Source organism: Rhinopithecus roxellana, chromosome 7 (assembly GCF_007565055.1).
Source record: "Rhinopithecus roxellana isolate Shanxi Qingling chromosome 7, ASM756505v1, whole genome shotgun sequence".
Classification (NCBI taxonomy): domain Eukaryota; kingdom Metazoa; phylum Chordata; class Mammalia; order Primates; family Cercopithecidae; genus Rhinopithecus; species Rhinopithecus roxellana.
Window position 1 is genome coordinate 104,366,540 of NC_044555.1, and position 9,834 is coordinate 104,376,373.

The window sequence follows — 9,834 nt, forward strand, 5'->3', positions numbered from 1 at the left end:
CTGGCATGGTGGCTCATGTCTGTAATCCCAGCATTTTGGGAGGCCAAGGTGGGTGTATCTGCTGAGCCCAGGAGTTCAAGACCATCCTGGACAACATGGTGAAAACCCATCTCTACTAAAAATACAAAAAAAATTAGCCAGATGTGGTGGCACACTCCTGTAGTCCCAGCTGCTTGGAGGCTAAGGTGAGAGAATCATCTGAGCCTGGGAGGTCAAGGCTGCAGTGAACTGCTATCATGTCACTGTACCTGTCTCAGAAAAAAAAAAAAAAGACAACAGGAGACTAAAGTATGCCACCCAAAATATATTTTGTATATTTCTAGCTGTTTATTTTGAGAAACTGTATACACAAGAGTAGCTCTGAAAAACTGCCCTTTTGTAAAAGAAATTTATATTTATGAAAGAAATCTGCATTTGTAAATGTGTCTGTATCAGATAGAGGGCTGCTTCCATGGCAATTTTTTTTAACCTGAAAGATTTTTTATCTTCATAACAAGGCAAACTTTATCCAGCACACATTTTCTCCTTTCACCCTCCCATAACTTCTCTTCACCCCTGCCACCATAATCCCCAATCCCCTATTCCTCTCCTTAGCATAGGGTGCTATATAAGCTTCAATTGTCTGGCCCTTCATTAGGTCTCCTATTTTTATAAAACTCCTGTACATATGTACATAATTAAATATGTTTTTTCTCCTATTAATCTGTCTTATGTCAATTTAATTTGGAGCCCAGCTAAAGAACCTATGAGAGTGGAGGGAAGCTGATATGGTTTGGCTCTGTGTCCCCACCCAAATCTCATCTTGAATTGTACTCTCATAATTCTCACATGTTATGAGAGGGACCCAGTGGGAGACAACTGAATCATGAGGGCAATTTCCCCCATACCGTTCTCATGGTAGTGAATAAGTCTCACGAGATCTGATGGTTTTATTAGGGGTTTCCACTTTTGCGTCTTCCTCATCCTCTCTTTGCCTGCTGCCATCCGTGTAAGACAGCACTTGCTCCTCCTTGCCTTCCGCCATGATTGTGAGGCTTCCCCAGCCACGTGGAACTTTAAGTCCAATTAAACCTCTGTTTTTTTGTTTTTTTGTTTTTTCTGTAAATTGCCCAGTCTCAGGTATGTCTTTATCAGCTGCATGAAAACAGACTAATACAGTAAATTGGTATCAGTAGAGTGAGACATTGCTGAAAAGATACCCAAAAATGTGGAAGCAAATTTAGAACTGGGTAACAGGCAGAGGTTGCAACAGTTTGGAGGGGTCAGAAGAAGACAGGAAAATGTGGGAAAGTTTGGGACTCCCTAGAGACTTGTTGAATGACTTTGAGAAAAATGCTGATAGAGACATGAACAATAAGGTCCAGGCTGAGGTGATTTCACATGGAGATGAGGAACATGTTGGGAACTGGAGCAAAGGTGACTCTTATTATGTTTCAGCAAAGAGACTGGCAGCATTTTACCCCTACCCTAGAGATTTGTGGAACTTTGAACTTAAGAGAGATTATTTAGGGTATCTGGTGGAAGAAATTTCTAAGCAGCAAAACATTCAAGATGTGACTTGGGTGCTGTTAAAGGCATTCAGTTTAATAAGGGAAGCAAAGCATAAAACTTTGGAAAATTTGTAGCCTGACAATGTGAAAGAAAAGAAGATCCCATTTTCTGAGGAGAAATTTAAGCTGGCTGCAGAAATTTGCATAAGTAACGGGGAGCCAAATGTTAATCCCCAAGACAATGGAGAAAATGTGTCCAGGGCATGTCAGAGGTCTTCATGGCAGCCCTTCACATAACAGGCCTGGAGGCCTAGGACAAAATGGTTCCCTGGGCCAGGCCCAGGGTCCCTGTGCTCTGTGTAGTCTAGGGACTTGGTGCTCAGGGTCCCAGCAACTCCAGCCATGATTAAAAGGGGCCAAGGTACTGCTTGGGCTATTGCTTCAGAGGGTGGAAGCCCCAAGCCTTGGCAGCTTCCACGTGGTGTTGTGTCTGCGGGTGCACAGAAGTCAAGAACTGAGGTTTGGGAACCTCCACCTAGATTTCATAATATGTATGGAAATGCCTGGATGCCAAGGCAAAAGTTTGCTGCAGGGGTGGGGCCCTCATGGAGAACTTCTGCTAGGGCAGTGCGGAAGGGAAATGTGGGGTTGGAGCCCCCACACAGAGTCCCTACTGGAGCACCGCCTAGTGGAACTGTGAGAAGAGGGCCACCGTCTCCCACACCCCAGAAAGGTAGATCCACTGATAGATTGTACTATGTACCTGGAAAAGCTGAATACACTCAATGCCAGCCCATGAAAGCAGCCAGGAGGGAGGCTGTCCCCTGCAAAGCCACACAGTACAGCCTCAGTATGACCTGGATGTGAGACATGGAGTCAAAGGAGATCATTTTGAAGCTTTAGGATTTGACTGCCCCACCGGATTTTGGACTCACATGGGCCTTTAGCCCCTTTGTTTTGGCCAATTTCTCCCATTTGGAATGATTGCATTTACCCAATGTCTGTATCCCTATTGTATCTAGGAAATAACTAGCTTGCTTTTGATTTTATGGGCTCATAGGCGGAATGGACTTACCTTGTCTCAGATAGCAAGTTGCACTGTGGACTTTTGAGTTAATGCTGAAATGAGTTAAGATTTTGAGGAACTGTTTGGAAGGTATAATTGGTTTTGAAATGTGAGAACATGAGATTTGGCAGGGGCCAGGGGTGGAATGATATGGTTTGGCTCTGTGTACCCACCCAAATCTCGTCTTGAATTATACTCCCATAATTCCCATGTGTTGTGGGAGTGACCCAGTGGGAGATAATCGAATCCAGCGGGCGGTTTACCCCATACTGTTTTTGTAGTAGTGAATAAGTCTCACAAGATCTGATGGTTTTTATCAGGGGTTTCTGCTTTTGCATCTTCCTAATTCTCAATTTGCCTGCTGCCATCCATGTAAGATGGGACTTGCTCCTCCTTGCCTTCCACCATGATTATGAGGCTTCCCTAGCTACATGTAACTGTAAGTCCAATTAAACCTCTTTCTTTTGTAAATTGCCCAGTCTCGGGTATGTCTTTATCAGCAACGTGAAAACGGACAAATACAGAAGCCATCTCCCCACTTCCCCACCACTTCAATTACTAGGTAAGTAACCCAACCTCTTTCTGCTTCCATTTTCTAAAATTAAATGCATACATATACACACATACAACACTAATAACAACAAGCAAATAATAGCACCAATTTCCTAAGCCTATTGTGAAGGTTAAATAAAAAGAAAGCACACAAATAAATAGCCTACTATATACTAAACTTAATTTGTATTTTCCTATAAATATTTGTCATTAGCAACAAACGGTAGAGATAATAAATCAGTCACATATATCTCACCAGAAGAAAAACATTTCAAAATACCTGACTTGCCTAACAGTGATACAGTAGTCATCATCTTTACTTCCATAACCTTATTTCATTGGAGAAGGGGAAATACCAGATTCAGTCTCAATTATGACATAAGTTTTGCAATATAATTTTTCTTCTTTTTTTTTTTTTTTTTTTTTTGAGACGGAGTCTCGCTCAGTCACCCAGGCTGGAGTGCAGTGGCACGATCTCGGCTCACTACAAGCCCCACCTCCCAGGGTTCACACCATTCTCCTGCCTCAGCCTCCCGAGTAGCTGGGACTACAGGTGCCCACCGCTACGCCTGGCTAATTTTTTTGTGTATTTTTAGTAGAGACGGGGTTTCACCGTTTTAGCCAAGATGGTCTTGATCTCCTGACCTCGTGATCTGCCCGTCTCGGCCTCCCAAAGTGCTGGGATTACAGGCATGAATATAATTTTTTTTATATCACTAGACCATGATTTTTTATTTTGGTTTAAATACATGAAATTCCATTTCATATTGTATAGATTCTCAGGACTGAAAGAGAACTTAAGTGTTATTTATATGCAACTCATCTTTGTATTTTTCATCAAACTAGGGAAATCTTCTGACCATTCCTGAATACAAATCTTGAACAGTTTTATCAACCTGATTGCATTTTGACAGATATGGCAATGCCAGTGCACCTATGGAAAGTAAGCTTCAGTGGCCTGAGTTCTCTTAGTTCTGCAATTCATTAAAATTCCTCTTTATCCACAGCTGGATTTCATGTGGACTGAACCTAATTTTATAAAACTAAGAACCATGCCACAGTCACTCTGCATGGCTGACAGTATATACATATTTGTAATTTGGCTTATCCAGTGAGAACATAAACTATATAATGCTATGAGAATAGCAAACTAAATGCAGATTTATAAACACACTTTCTCTTGAGCCTCCCTGGTCCTACACATTTTGTTTCATCACTGCTAAAATGATCTACACCCCCACCCCATCCCAGCTATCCACCTGACAATTCTCTAAAGTCTTTCAAGCCCCACTTGACTCTTATCAGGCCAAGGTAAGTGTGCTCCTTCTGAACATTCATTGTACTTTCTATATATTTAGATATATTGCTAGCTGTGTATAGACTAAACAGACTGTGTCATTAACTGATTACATGTCTATATCCTCCTTAAGAAGTGATCTCTTGGGGCATCAGCTTATCTTTGTGTCTTAATGCCTAGCACAATGTGAAGGAAACCAATGTATGCCACCCCAAAATATACTTCTTTGGCATATTTCAAGATGGCTGTTCAGAGGGGCTGCAGACAGGAAATAGCTTTGAAAAGCTGTCCTTTGTGGAGGAGATTTGCATCTGTAGAAAAATTTCTACATTATCAAAGTGGATGCAAACAGGCTCTCTCTGAGGTTCCCTTATTTACTGATATATATTGCATACTTGTCCCCCCCCCCCAAATCTCATGTTGAAATGTAATGCCTAATTTTGGAGGTGGGGCCTGGTGGGAGGTGTTGGGGTCCTGGGGGCAGATCCCTCATGACTTGGTGCTGTCCTCATGGTAGTGAGTTCTTGAGAGATCTGGTTGTTTAAAGTGTGTGGCACCTCCCTCATTCACTCACTCTTGCTCCTGCTCCTACCATGTGATATGCAAGCTCCCCCTTCACTTTCAGCCATGAGTGAAAGCTCACTGCAGCCTCCCCAGAAGCTGAGCAGACGTCAGCACCATGCTTCCTGTACAGCCTGAGGAACCATAAGCCAATTAAACCTCTTTTCTTTATAAATTACCCAGTCTCAGGTATTTCTTTATAGCAAAGCAAGAACAGCCTAATACATTTGCCTTTTCCAGATCTAGGAAACATTTACTCAGGAAAAGGAGATTAAAAGTCTGACACTTTTAAAGTTCTGACAGAGAAACTTTTATTACAGGCTACCATCTATTCTTTCTAAGGGCTGTTTCCTGCGAAGTTTCATGTGGATAATATGACAGACAGCCTTTGCTCACCACGCCTTTCCTCCTTTCTCTCTCCCATAACCTGTCACTATACTTCAAGCCTATATTCCTTTCTATATAGTATAAAAACCTCACTCATCTGGCTCTTCTTTGAGTCTCATATTTTCAGAACTCTCATGTCCATATACATGTTAATGAATTTGTATGCCTTTTCTCCTGTCAATCTACTGTCAGCTTATTTCTCGGACTCAAACGTCAAACCTCAGTGGGGAGGGAAAACGCCTTTTGCCCCTACAAATGCATGGCATATTGTAAGTGCTTAACGTAGGTTTTATGAATGAGGGAAAGAACGAATGAATTGATAGAATCAAAGTCACTTTCCATTTCGGTTGTTGTCACTTTGTTCTCTGCCATTGCCTTCACCCCAAATTCTGGGCTCTGACAGTAAGGAAACTGGGAATAGAGAAGGTGTATGTCTAAAAAACAACCCAATGCCACAAGTAAACATAGAGCTCAGGCCGGCATGGTGGCTCACAGCCGTAATCCCAGCACTTTGAGAGGCCGAGGCAGGTGGATCACTTGAGGCCAGGAGTTTGAGACAAGCCTGGCCAACATGGCGAAAACTCGTCTCTACTAAAAACACAAAAATTAGCTGGGCGTGGTGTAATCCCAGCTATTTGGGTGGCTGAGGCACGAGAATCGCTTGAAACTGGAAGGCAGAGGTTGCAGTGAACTGAGGTCACACCACTGCACTCCAGCCTGGGCAACACAGCCAGATTCTGTCTAAAAATAAATACATATATAAATAAAAAAGAAAGAAGAGCTCAAACTGCTCACCCTGCTGTCACTAAGTGAGTAAGAGCATCTCCACATACAGCCCTAATATTTAAAGTGTGCGAAGAGATCCTGGCACTTTCTATGACAGATCTCTTTAGCAATAAAGACGTTTATCATTGACATTGGAATTATTTATATTTGAATACTCCATCGGAATAGGAACCAAACATTCACTGTCCCTTTGCTGTCGTCCTGTCACAACATACGCAGGAAAACAAAAAGAACAAAGCAATAACTACTATTTTCTTCTTGGTTAAATATATTTTCACTCTTGGTTTATCTTATCAAAATCAGAATTCTCTCTGTGTGATGAGGAACATGCCATTAAGTTCCTGCAAAGCTGAGGAAGGGTTTCATCTGCTTCAATCATCACTAGCTGCTGACAGTGAATACCACCATATTCAGAGGCACAATGGAAGGCACATTGATGTAGCAAGCTAGAAAGATCACTTTAATTGCTGTGAGGTTTCATACTGATTGTCGGAAAAATAAAGTTTCCCAGCTGATTGAAGAGCAGATTCTTCAATTTCAATAATAAAACTTCTCTACAACTGGAAGCTATTCACCGTGTCACTTTTATTAACTTCTTTATAAAAATAAAATCATCACAGCTGCTTTGTAAGGAATGATAGGTAGCATTATCCCTTGGGAGGACATGCTCCTCTTTCCCAAGAAACTAACGTTTGATCTTTGTGGAGAAGTTCTGGAATGTTTGTTTCAAATGTTAAAATACTCCCAAGGATTTTAAGAGGGAAATAGAAATCCACAGGACTGCTTTGAAAAATGTGATTATGTATTAAAGTCCTGGATAGTCTAGGACTGCAGGTGAAGGTGGTCTAGAGGAGGCTCATGGTAAGGCTTAAAATTTATTTAAGAGGAACTTGAGATGGAAGACAAGGCCCTGGAAGAGTCAAGAGAAATAGAAGATATAAGGACCTGAAAATAAGACAGAGAAATGGAAGTAGCACTTGAGAAGGGCCTATCAAGTACCAAGGTCCGTGCTAGGTACTTTCCATACCTGTGAAAGTTATATATATATATATATATACACACACACACACACACACATATATACATATGAATGCATATGTGTGTATATATACACATATATATGAGTGCATATATGCACATATATACATATATATATGCACTCATATACATATAGATACCAGTCCTTATATATAAGCACTCATATATATAAAGACACCAGTCCATACACGCTCCTGAACTTCTCTTTTTCAGGTTAATCTCTCTCAGTTCCACAGTTCTTTCTCGAGTGATATGATTTCTTTATCATTCTCGGTTCTGTTTATCCTTCAATAAATACAGCTCTATTAAGCCAAGAGTTTTGTTAAAATATATAACTCAGAACTACCAACAATGTTTCTGACCCCGTTCTGACCAGTTAAAGGAGGCTCATCCCCTCATCTTACAGAGAAGGAAACTGAGTGCCAGATAAACAAAACAACTTGTCAAAGCTTACACAGTTAATAGCTGATTGATCCAGGACCCAAAATCTAAATGAAATTAAGAAGGTCTTATAATGAGCCAGTGAGAATCCCTGGGACTCCAGGAAAGTGAGCCAAAGAATTTAATAATGATTATTCTTATTGATGAATATATTTTATTGCCGAAGAGCACATGGTTAGAGCAAGTCTTTAGACTTCCATGATTACATAGTTTGGTTGCCAGTGTTCCTTTAGCTTTTAATTGAGTTTAATTATTTGCCCACTTTGTGTATAGTGGAATATAATACAGCATGGTGTCTTATAGTGAACAAGAAGAGAGAAACAGAATACTGATTTAAAAAAAAAATAAAGAGGGGGTGGGTGCCTAGTAGTGGCACCAGGGTTTCTCTCTTTTTATGGGGAAACCTTCTCTTTTTATATTTAAGAGCTCATGGCAGTGAGGAATCTACCACTGTGTGAGATCAGGCATCAGAGGGCCATTAGGTGAGAAATGAAGAAACAGGCACAGAGAGCTGATTTGCCTGAGATTACACTTTAAGGTTAAAGTCTTTGCTGAGATTAAATTCAGAGTCTCTTGATTCCCAGTTCTGTGTTCATTTCAGGATTTGGTTTCCTACCCTCTCCTTCACCTCTACATACAGAGGTATTAAAGAGAAACATATTTTTCACTCATAGGCAGGGACCCAGCTTTGCCTCTGAGCCTGTTTAACATAAGTTTGATCATTGTATTTGATTTGTTTTTCTAAGACCACCAGAGCGGGCACAAAAGAACCAGCAAGTAGGCAAGGGTAGGAGCAAAACTGCAAATTTATTTTGGTCACCTAGCTTCAGGGAAGTAGGTGGGTAGGGAGAGGTCTGTCGGCCTCCGGCAAAGGAGGACAAGAGAGTCGCCGGGTGAGCTCTCGGGTGGAGTTCCTGATACAGCCCCGACTGGGGGCTGGGAAGTCCGCGCCAGGCGCTGGCCGGGAGCGGCTTTTCTGGGAGTGGGAGGGCAATAGGTGGGGCACGGGCCTGTCGGGGGCGTTCCGTAGGTGCGACCAGGTAAATCTTGGTCTCTTCGGATTGACGTCACCTGACGCATGCCCAGTTGGTCTGCACCTTCCCAGGCGCCGGCTGCATTTTCATGCACGCGGGAAAAGTTGGTGATGAAGAACCCGGAAGTGCGCCATCTTGCCTCCGTTCGTCCAAACAGTATTTTTTTCCATTAAAGTTTTTGAAAAGGGCAGTACCCGACCTCCTGCTCCTGCCAGAGGAATGTCTGATGATATATTATGAAAACAATATTCCATTGATTGGGGAAAAGGCTCTCGGTGAATTTCTTTGGAGAAGAAGCCAGAATGATAAGAAGTCCTCAAGGAATGTAGGACAGAAGTAATCCATTTTTTGAAAAGAACAGATATCACTATTTGCTGTTCACTGGCATTTTATATATTTGTTTGGCAGAGTAGAGAGGAAAGAGAGGGCATACATACAAAAGGTCATTTTAAAACAATGAATAGTTTTGCAAGAATTACATTCAGAATTTAGATACTTTTAAAAACACAATAAAGGCCAATTTATTGCCCTCAAGGAGATAAGCATCTAGGACGAGAGAAAAATGCTTCCAAGAGTAAAATTTACTTAAATCAGAAATTCAGGGCTAGAAGAAAATTTCAGTTACAAATATCCTAGATTGATTTTTATCCAGCCCCTCTTGGGATTTGTGGCTTCGGCTTGTTCTTATGTCACAAGTTATCACAGTTCCATTTTTGAACAGTTCTTGTTATTAAGTATTCATTCTACTGATGTGAAATCTATACATAATTTGGATCTATAACTGACTTCTTTTCTCTGGATGTATGCAAAATGTTTTATTTTTGCATTTACAGCACTCATATATATAAAGACACTAGTCCATATACTCTCCTAAACTTCTGTTTCTCAGGCTAATCTCTCTTAGTTCCACAGTTCTTTCTCAAGGATATGATTTCTTTATCTTTCCTGGTTCTGTTTTTCCTTCAATAAATACAGCTCTATTAAGCCAAGAGTTTTGTTAAAAATATATTACTCAGAACTACAAACAATGTTTTTTACCCGTTCTGACCAGTTAAAGGAGGCTCATCCCCTCCATGGGTTTGGACACTACCTTTCTATCAATGCAGCCTTATAGAATAATAGCTTAATAGTTTTTTCTTTCTTTCTTTCTCTCTCTCTTTTTTTTTTCTTTCTTTTCTTTTT